Genomic DNA, 10918 nt, shown 5'->3' with positions numbered 1-10918 from the left:
GCCCCTGACCCAATTCCCATAGAGTAGAGTAACGAAACTTGGCACAGTTATTAGTCTTTCTCTACATAGGAACCACCCAGAGTAATGCATTTCTCCCATCGTTTGAGGCATCTCTAGAGACCGTTCAGTAGAACACCCCAGGTTGGTCTTCCAACCAGGAGGTGACTTCAGAAATCAAGGTTGCATCATCTGGGAAACGCTTTCCTTTCAAAAACAACTTCATGGCTGCGAAGAGGTGAAAGTCAGAGCGTGCAAGGTCAGGAGAGTAGGGAGGATGGGGATGATTTTAATAACCACACGCCCGTGCTTCTGATCTGGCGAATTGCGAGTTGTGGACCAGAGCGTTGTCCTGCAGGAGGGTACCATTGCTGATCTTGCCCCACCTCTTGATTTTGATAGCTTCCCTTAATTTTCGAAAAAGTGAAGCATAATAGGCTCTTGTAATTGTGGTACCCTTTGCCAGGAAATATGTCATCACTACTCCGTCCTGGTCCCAGAAGACTGTAAGCATGACCTTGTCAGCGGAGGACTGCACCCTTGCCTTCTTTGGAGGTGGTGAGTCCAAATGCTTCCACTGCATTGACTGGGCTTTGGTCTCTGGATCATAGTAATGGACCCAGGTTTCATCCTGTGTAATCAGTCTTTTGAAAAACTTTGACTCATCTTCTTGGCAGATTTCCAAATTCATCCTCGAGCACTTGACGCGTTCTCGCTTCTGGAATGGTGTGAGCAACCTGGGAATCCATCTGGCAGACACCTTATGCATATGCAAATGGTCATGAATGATAGTTTCCACAGACACTGTACTAATCTTGACATCTTGCGCTATTTGGCGAATAGTAATACGCTGATCTTCCAAAATGGCAGCTTCAACTTGACGGACAGATGCCTCATCCATGGCAGAAGGGGGACGACCAGGTCTAGGAGCTGTTTTCACAGACTTCCGGCCATGTTTGAATTCACGATGACAGCGTTTTACAAGGTCATATGATGGGAAATTATCACCATAAGTTTCTTTCATTTCATCAAAAGTCTCCTGTGATGTGCGTCCTTTCAAATACAAAAACCGGATCACTGCTCGACATTCAACAGGCTCCATTTCACACCTGACTCAGTTCAAACACCTGTAAAACAGAAACCACAATTAGTTCAGAGCTGTAATTTGCCATATAACCCGTAGAGATATAAATCATTGCACATGCAAAATTTCAGCTAGATCAGACAATGGGAAGTAGGTCAGGGGCATTGCTTATTGCAGGCTCCTCGTATTAGTCTGTACTAAGAGGGAGATAATTTATCACCTGAATTCTTAAATACAGGGAATACTGATGAGGTTTTCCAGGGTGTTGGGAAGCACTTCTCCTTAAGGCAACGCTTAAACAGTTTTGTAAATATGAGGGGAAAGTTCTGGTTGAAGCTTTTTCAGCACTATTATTGGAATGCCGTCAGGGCCAGTTGCTTTACTGGAATCAAGGTTCTTGATTAGCTTGGCGACTTCACGCACAGATATTTGTATGTTGTATAGCGCGTTGTCTGTTATAGGAGGAAATACGGGGAGTTGGTAGCCTTCGTCGCATAGGGTAGAATTAGCTGCAAAGTTCTTGGCAAATAGTTTGGCCTTGTCTAATGCTGACGGGATGACCTCAGGTCCATTGATGATGGTTGGGACAGAACGCACGCTTCTGTTCAAGATCCTGTTTGCTATTTGCCAAACTGGTGGGACCCAAGCCACTGATCAGCTACTTTAGATTTAACGGACTGAGCATATAGCTCTCTTGCATGTTTTATTACTCTTTTACAGTGGTTGCTGGCAGTCCTGAAAGCAGCTTTACTCTCAGTACATCTATTACGTTGGTAGCTATAGAAAAAAGTGATTTCTGAGCGCGATGGCAGCAGCACATTCTGGAGAGAACCATGGCTGGCTGTTAGGTTTTTGTTGGAATTTTTTGGAGGGTATGAATCGGTCTATGCCTACAATTAACCATTCGGTCAGGTCTGATACTATAGAGGACACATCCTTTTAAACATGGAATGCAGAGGTAGATTAGATATAAATGTACGGAAGCTATCCCAGTCAGCCATAGAGTATCGATATACAGTACGGTGGATAGGTACGTCTGAAGACTTATTACATGTCATTTTTATCTTAACTGCTACAACCGAGTGGTCGGAAGATTCCAGAGAACGGAATATGGACATAACTCAGGGAAAGTTGCGAGAAAAAGGTCTAGAAGGCTTGCATACTGGCCGGTAGTATCGGGCACACGAGTGGGTTCCTGAACAATCTAAGTGAGGTCATAGGCAATGGCGAAATCATGACAGAACCTCCCCTCATTATCTGTCTTGTTCGAGTGGGTCAGTCATTCCACATTGTGGACATTGAAGCCACCACAAATGTGGATGTTAGCCGAAGGATGAGCAGACAGGATGTGGTCAATTTTCTCGGATATACTTTTAAAGATAGTAACTCTTCTATGTAATAATAAAACGTATCGTTTTACTGCGTACGTTTTCAGAGTCCCAATGGTTGTTGTTTTTTTTTAAATTAAAAGATATATTAAAATTTGAATTAACTTTAAATATTATGGTATCTGTTCAGTGCACATTTACCTATAAGTATGGCAAACCACTTATTCAATGGCTGTAAGTTGTTTTCTTTTCAAAAATAAAAAATTATAAACAGGACGACTCATAGAAATCTATATTCTTTTTTCATTTTAATATACTTTCATAGAAATGTTTCTGTTCTGTCACAAAAAAATATTTTCTTTACGTCACAAGTGTCACGCTCATACATTAATTCCATAGCTAATATAACATACTGACCCAACGGGTCACGGGTAGTCTAGTATATTATAACTATCAGGGCCCGAGGAAATATCAAGGGATGAGGAATATATTTAATCAACAAATATGTTTTCCTAAAGCTAATATTTTTCTGAATAATGCAAAAAGTAGTTTTTTTGAACAGAAAAACTAATAACACGCAACCAATGTGCGTTTATTAACATTTTTATGAAAATAGTGTCCGTTGTATTTTAAATATAGAACTGGCCAAATAAGATAAATTAATAAGTACCAATAAATATTCAGAAAGTAATGTTTTGCTACATAGTTCAATATAAATTATAATATCACATTGTAAGAGACGATCTTAATTTACTCCTTCAGCCAGCTAATCTGGACAGACAATTTTCTTTTTTTTTTTTTTTGCTTTGTTTGTTTCGAATGTTCCCTTTTTTTTACATAACGTTTGTCTGGCCTTAAAACCAAATTTCCCAATTCGGTTTGCTTTGAAGCAGTTTGACTGTATTTGACTTTTTTGAAAGCGTAATGTACAAACTAACCACGGAAAGAACAAGTACAGTAGATGTTCGCTATTGATGGCTTTTTCTCTTTTTTATGCTATCAATGAATAAAATACCTTGTGTGTGTCACAATACGCAGTCGAAATTTTTTCAAAAATCATTAACAAAAAAAAAAATGCAATTCGGCTTTGTTTTAAAAGAAAAACAAATCTTATCTCAGAATTTTCAATCGAATATAAAGAAAATAGTTGAGAAAAATATCCACTCTTGTAATATACGCACCTCTCCTTAGTTATTCTCTATTCCAATTAAGAATTCCCGGTCCGTACGGATCTATGATATTTAAAACATCCGTGACTCGACAAAAAGTATTTTCTTCGAAATTGAAAACTGTTGGGTCCTTCAGCCACACTTTCTTTCTCCCTTTGAGCCGGAACTTTATTTAGAAAGGGATTTTTCTCCCCTCTCACCGTTTTCTCTGCTTGAACAAAAGCGCAGTCGTCTATCCGTCCGATTACCGTCTTTTATTCCTCTGAAATCTCGGGAATTCTCGCGGTTAGTCTCGCCCTCTTTCCAATAAAACCAACCACACCTACCGTTTCTTCTTCGTCCTCTTCTTTCTCTCCCAGCCCCCGTGTATTGACAGCTAACAGAACAGACTTTCTGTCTGATGGGGGTAGGTGCATTAGTAGAATTACTACTACATATTGTGTTTGCGTCTTTGGTTGCTTTGGATTGCTTTCACTTGCTGCTGTCAACACAGCTGATCTCCGATTCGACTCTAGGGTGAAATGGTGGATCTCCGTTTCATTCATTGTCACATATTGCACAACAAGTCTCTCTTTTTTTTCTTGCATTTTAACAGTCGTAGACAACATTCGTCGACGCGTTGCTGCTTTTTATCTACTGCTAGTAGATATGTAACTCTCTTTAAAAACAGTTTTTCATTAGGTTTATTCAACATGGTTAATGCAGCCTCCTCTGCTATTTCACCCACTTTTAGTTTACTATCGGTCCTGACAAAATCACATGAATCGCGCTTCGTATTGCTTCCGCGTGATCATATTCCTTGATCTGGCTGCCAGGGACTAGAGAATGCTTGTATACCTCAAAAGGATGCATAAGAAATGTGATTTAGCCCAAATAAAAGAAGTGATACTAAAAACGACGGCGCATTTCATTACCAAAAAGCATCTATTAAAAGCAGCGAATAGTTAGAGAAGCATTAGAATCTTTGCAACACTCTAGAAGAAAACTATGTGGATGAACAAAGTCGAATCTTGGCTAAAAGATTTTTTTTATTAGTTAGGCGCCGAATAATAGAGTGAATTGTAATATATTAGCCAAAAAAAGTTTTTTCTTTTTTTAAAAGTCATCTTACAAGTCTACTAAAGACAATTTTATATTCCTTGGCGTCAGTGTATAATAAACTAGCAGAAGAGTTCTTGCATTTTTGCTTGTATTTCAGACTTTGAAATGGAAGATCAAGCAAAGAACTATCAATATCTGATGCTTTTGGGGATGGAATGTTTCGGCGTCGCCGTTTTGACGTCGCAGGTTAGGCTTGGCCGTTTCGGTCTCAGCCCATTTGACTCCGTAGCCGATTCCGTGGAGGGACAATTCGGCGTCTACCACGCCAGTCAGCATTTTTATAAAGATTTTATAACTTTTTTTTAAATTAAAGAAAAGAATATTAAAATATACAACTTTACTTTAAAAAAAAAAAAAAGAAAAATTATGTTTTTTAATAAACTCTTTTTGTTTAATAATTTTCTGTTTAGTTATTATATGTTATATAGTGGGGTGTCATAAAGGAGATTGTATCATAAAGGGAATAGTGTCAAGAAGGAGATTCGTGTACGTGATCGTCTAGTTTCTAATCTTATTGTTCATGTCTTCGTGGGTGTGTGTTTGTGTACATGCATTTCTTAACATACCTTTTCATTCATGTGTCGTCGGTTGTTCCTCTGTTGTTCCTTGTCTCTTGGAGGGGAGCTGGCCTGTTGGATGAAGAATTCACTCCAAGATGATAATTAAGGTTTTATGTTTTTATTCACCTTCCAAAGGTCGACACAGAATGGAGGTGAACCTTGCTTGTTTGATGGTACACGTCAGCATCCTCCCCAGCCCAGGGGGGGTGGACAGCTGAAAAACTTTAAAAATATTTTTTAAGTTCTCTTTTTTAAATTAAGAAAAACAATATGAAAATATAATCTCGTTGTTGACGACTGAGTGTTTTTGTCTGTTTATTTAAATAAACAGATTTCGAAGTTTTTAATGCTTGTATTATTTTAACTGTTTGAAAATTGTCGCATTTAAATGTCATTTTTTAATTCAGACATTTTTTTTCTTGAAATAATTCTTATTTCAGTTTTATTCAAAGAAAAAATCTTCGTTTATTGAATTTATTTTAAAGATATAAACAAAACTTTGGCTATAACGAGGAAGCGCTAATTTGATGCGGAATCGTCCCCCCCCCCCCGTTGAATCAGCCACATTCCGAATCGACTATGTCGGATCGGTCATGCCGAAACGGCGACGTCGAATTGGCCACGCTGAGACGTATCAAACCCGATGCTTTCTTGCTATAAAAAGTAAAAAAACTTTCAAAAAACAAAGCATAAAGCTATGCAATATGAATGCGAAGAATATTGTTAAAGAACGGATGTGCTAGAAATGGTTTCTCGATTTCGAAATGGAAATTTACATTATAGAATTTCGTAAGAATTGGCTTTTTTCGTTTAATCCGGTAAAGACTCAATTATTGTTCTTCAATCGCAAGCGTGTCCCTTTTCTTCCTGAGATTATATCGATGGACATTCTCTCGATGAGAAATCGACTCTAAACCTTCTTGCTCTTTCTTTCTCATGAAATCTTTCTTGGAGTCAACACACGAAATCTATTACTCTTTCTGCTTCTCTAAAAATCGTTTCTGTCTATCGCTTTAAACAGTTTCTCATACCCGAGACTATTCTCTATCTCTATAAAGCTCGGGTATAATTCGGGTACTGTTGTCATATTTGACCTGCTGAATTTGTGTCCAATTTGAGGGTTCTTGGTTCATTTTAGAAACCTATTTGTAATTTGATTGGCTACACCATTTCTCTTTCACTCCAACCTCTCTTTCACAGATATGATGTTGGTAGTTTCAGTCTTTCCGTTAAAGACTATTATGACATGTGTTCGACCTGCTTCCCTTGTTCCAGCCCGTCTGAATCGTTGGTCTATAGGTATGCATTGAATCGCTGTTTTAATTCCGCTTGTAATACAACTTCTTATTCCAGTACAGCAGAACCCCGTGATACGGCATTATGAATTAGTAACAAAATAAGATACATGCATATATCGAATAACATTATAAATAACACCGTAAAGCGGGGCAAATACCGTAACCAGGGGACGGAAAAACATCGTATTCCTCATCGCTACCTTAAAAAAACGTATGATGGGGTCACCGTATCCCGGGGTTCTACCGTATTTTTTGCAAGAACTGCAAGGTTGTAGAACTCTCTTACTAGTCATAGTTTTCTTTCTACCTAGAGCTTTGGCCTTTTCAAGACAAAGGTTAATAGGCATTTCCTGTCTTTGCGATAGTGATATTTTATTCTTGTTAGCTCCTTATATCAAGTGGCTTCATGCCCTGTCTCAAAAAAAAAAAGAGATGTTGCTCGCTCTGGCCGGCCAAATATGAGAGATATTTACCAAACGAAAACCCTATTTGAATAAGATTGCCGTTTCGTTACTAGACCAATTGCAGACATTCTGATTTCCAAATAGGAATGTGGAAAACAGAACTGCATAAATTCAATTATATTTCTAAAATATGATGTTTGGGTTTGGTTTTTTTTCCCCCCGAACAAAAAAAAAAAATGAACGAAATTTTTGGTCAACTCAATTGTTGGAATTCTTCGGACTATTGTTCTCATTTTGAGCGTTATTTTTTTTTTTTTTTTTTTTTTTTACAACGTTTCGGTCAATGTAATCTCTGGCCTTCTTCAGGTGCATCTTGTCGAACTTGGAAATCTTTCTGTCGAATTCTGGAATCTGCACCGAATTTCGAGCAGAACACTTCATTTAATCCACGGGAGTAGCATGCTCTCGTTCCATCAGCCATGACTGGGTAGATGTTCTAAGTAATTCGCGGTTGTATTTGGAGTGTCGCCCGCACTGAAGATGACACTTTTTGTCTTCTTCTTTTCTCTGTTTTTTCCTTTTTCTCTTCTTCCCCTTCTTCCCATACACATTTGTACGTTAAGTTCTTCTCTCTCTCTCTCTCTCTCTCTCTCTCTCTCTCTCTCTCTCTCTCTCTCTCATACACATTCTTAGATTCAGTTTTTTCTACTCCTATTTTCGGTTTTCTTTCCTTTTCTCTCTTTCTCTCTCACATCCAGTTCTCTCTTTCTTTTCCCACCTTTTCCTTCCTTTTTCTCTTTCTCACTTTTCTTACATTCAGTTCTTTCCTTCTTTTTCCCCTCTCTCTGTATCTTCCTTTTCTCGTTCACATTTTTTACATTCAACCCTCTCTCTCTCTCTCTCTCTCTCTCTCTCTCTCTCTCTCTCTCTCTCTCTCCCTCTCTCTGTCTTTCTCTATCTTTTCATTTCTATCTTTCATCCTATATCTCTCCCACTCGCATTTTTACATTTATCTCTTCCTTATCCTCTCTCACACACTCTCTTTATCTATCTATCTATCTATCTATCTTTCTTTCTTTCTTTCTTTCTCTCTCTTTCACTACATAGATATATATTACATTCTCTTCCCGCACCCACACTCACAAACGCTCATATAATCAACCTCCACCCTTCTCTTCCTAATGTAATCTCCCTTCCCCCAATATGAGATCGCCAAAGACTTGGCTAATTTGGTTCTCTCAGTTTTTGACAAATCGTACTAAGCACCAATTTGTGCATTTTTAGGGTAGCAAAGAAATCGGTAACAAACCGAGGCAGACTTTTTTCCTTTCCCCTCGTTTTCTTTTCGATAGCTAAGGGACCTTAGAGGGAGACAGAGAAGCAAGGTTAAAGGAAAGCAGAACAAAAGCACGAATGGATGAGCGGGGCGGAAGGTTGGACGGAAGTGGCATCCAATCAGACGCAGGAAAACCATTAAAATTTTAATGATCCCAAATGCATACAAGTTAATAAGCTTCTATTACTATTTTGGTCATGAGAAATCACGTTAAGGGGAAGCAGTATTAATAAAGGGTTACAAGAGGTTACTTAAAGGGGGAAGAAAAGAGTATGGGTAGATGTATTGTGAGTCTGAAAGGGGACGGAAGTGAGGGAGGACGATGGGGAAAAAGAATATGATGGGACGTAACGACGGAAGAAATTTTGTAAAGTAAAGGACAAAGAAAAAATGGAAGGAATGAGTCGAATAAAGGAAGGGAGTGATATACAAGCAGGAAAGACGCGTATCAAGAAAAGGACACAAAAAAGGACACGAAAAGGACACAAAAAAGGACGATGGATAAAAGAAAAGAGAAAAAGATTTGTTAAAGTAGGTATTACTTCCTTACCAATGCAGGACGATGTCAGAAGGTGGGGAGAGTCAAGCCAGCGCTGCTGATGGAGTGCAGCTCCAATCTCTTAAAAATTGACTAGGCAGCCTTGTCGGCATTCTCCGATAGAGGAACTTCTGGTAAACTATATATCTATAAAAGGGAGAATGTATGTTTGTGTGAGGGCAACTCTCAACCTATATACTCAACGAATTATAAATCTAAATACTTGAAATAGTGTATTCAGACGTGTGGAAATTTTTTTTATCGAAAAAAAACGGCTGCTAAGGATTTAAAATTGAAAAATTGGTACTTGGGGAAGTCATTGGATTTTTATCTGTTTTTCAACCTTTTCACGACTGCGTCTGCGTGAATCGTTTGCATGACAGTTTTCTTATGTTAAGTATAAGTAGGTCTGAAAACACTTTTTAAAGATTTTGGCAAGCTGGCTTAATTGTTATCGCACTTGACTCACTGTCTTTATGTTTTGGTTTCAATGTCAGTTCGAGTATATTTTTTCTTTACTTACAAGAAGTGAACTGTTTAGAATAAATATAATACTTTTAATCAATAGGTTATTGCTTCTATAATAATAAATACTTAAGCTGTACGAATTAAAATGTCATATGCAGGCATACCTTACGACCGAGCAAGGAGAGAAGGACCACAGGAAACATATAGTATTTAAAAAATGAAACAAGGCTTTAAGAAAAAGAACGTGTCAGGAAGAAAATATGCAGCAAGAGAAAGAAATGAAGGGGGAAAAAAGAATCGTGGAAGGAAATAATTCTTTAGCTAAAAATGAAATGGAAAACTGACTGGAATGAGTTAAGTACATGGAAGCAATGAAAAGAAAAGGTAAAAAAAGAAGAAAAAGAAAAAGAATTGATCCGAGAACAAGAATGATTACGAGATAAAGAATTAATACGAGAATAAGAATAAACACGGGAACAAGAATTAATACGAGAATAAGAATTAATACGAGAATAAGATTTAATACGAGAATAAGATTTAATACGAGAACAAGGATTAATACGAGAATAAGATTTAATACGAGAACAAGAATTAATACGAGAATAAGATTTAATACGAGAACAACAATTAATACAAGAATAATAAATCCCCTTCTTAGTTAGCAAACAAAAATGTCGGAAACAGTTTCTGAAAGTAAGAATTAGAAATAGACAAAATAAAAGGGGATTAATGAAAGCTTACAAATATTAATTTAAAAAATATCTTTGTCCTAACCTCTGCTTAAGTGTAATGCAGCATATAAAGATAAGCCAGAACTTATCCACGAATGCTTATGCCTTCTTTTGTGTAATTCCAACTACCGTTCTCACTTTCAGTTTTTATTTTCATGTTCCCGGCGATGGAGCGTCCTACCTTTTTCGGGTGTATCTTGTCGAATTCGATTAAAGAAAAGAATGGTGTAAAATAAGACAAAGAAAAATGAAACTAGAGTATGATGGGAAGTGACAAAGAAAATATGTAGCAAAATAAAGGAACGAAAAAAAAATGAATGAAAAAAACAATGGAAAAAAAATTAACGTTATATGGAATTAATTATGTAGCAAAAAAGAAATGAAAAGAAGGAAAAATGAAAAAGTGGTGACTCTTTCGTAAAAAATATTAATATCAACTCCTGATATCTTCTGAAACTATGAAAGCAATAAGATGAAACTGGTATCATTTTAAAATTAAAATTCATTGTTTTTCTTCTGTTTTTTTTTTTGTTTTGTTTTTTTTTTGTAAAGAACGGGGTAGTTAATAAGTCACTATATATATTACACAGGAATCACCACTTATCAAGGCCCGGAGGTCACTCGAGGATAAGGGTTAATGGGTATACATTATTCAATGTGGTTATAGCTTAGTAAGCATAAGTAGTGGAAATTTTGTAAATTTGATTACTTAGTGGGACGGTCCATCAAGAACTTGTTTACGTTGGACTTGAAGATAATCAGATTGCAGAGCTGGACAACGGGCAAACAGAAGACAGTTCCACAGGCGTGCAGTTCTAGGAAAGAAGCTTTTTTTTCATTGAATCTACTTATAGGTTTATGCATAGATAAAACGTGTGGGGAATTATTGATAGTGGTTTTGGCT

This window comes from Euprymna scolopes, chromosome 20, assembly GCF_053919585.1.
Source record: "Euprymna scolopes isolate OS-2025 chromosome 20, ASM5391958v1, whole genome shotgun sequence".
Classification (NCBI taxonomy): Eukaryota; Metazoa; Mollusca; class Cephalopoda; order Sepiida; family Sepiolidae; genus Euprymna; species Euprymna scolopes.
This window is presented reverse-complemented; position numbering follows the sequence as displayed.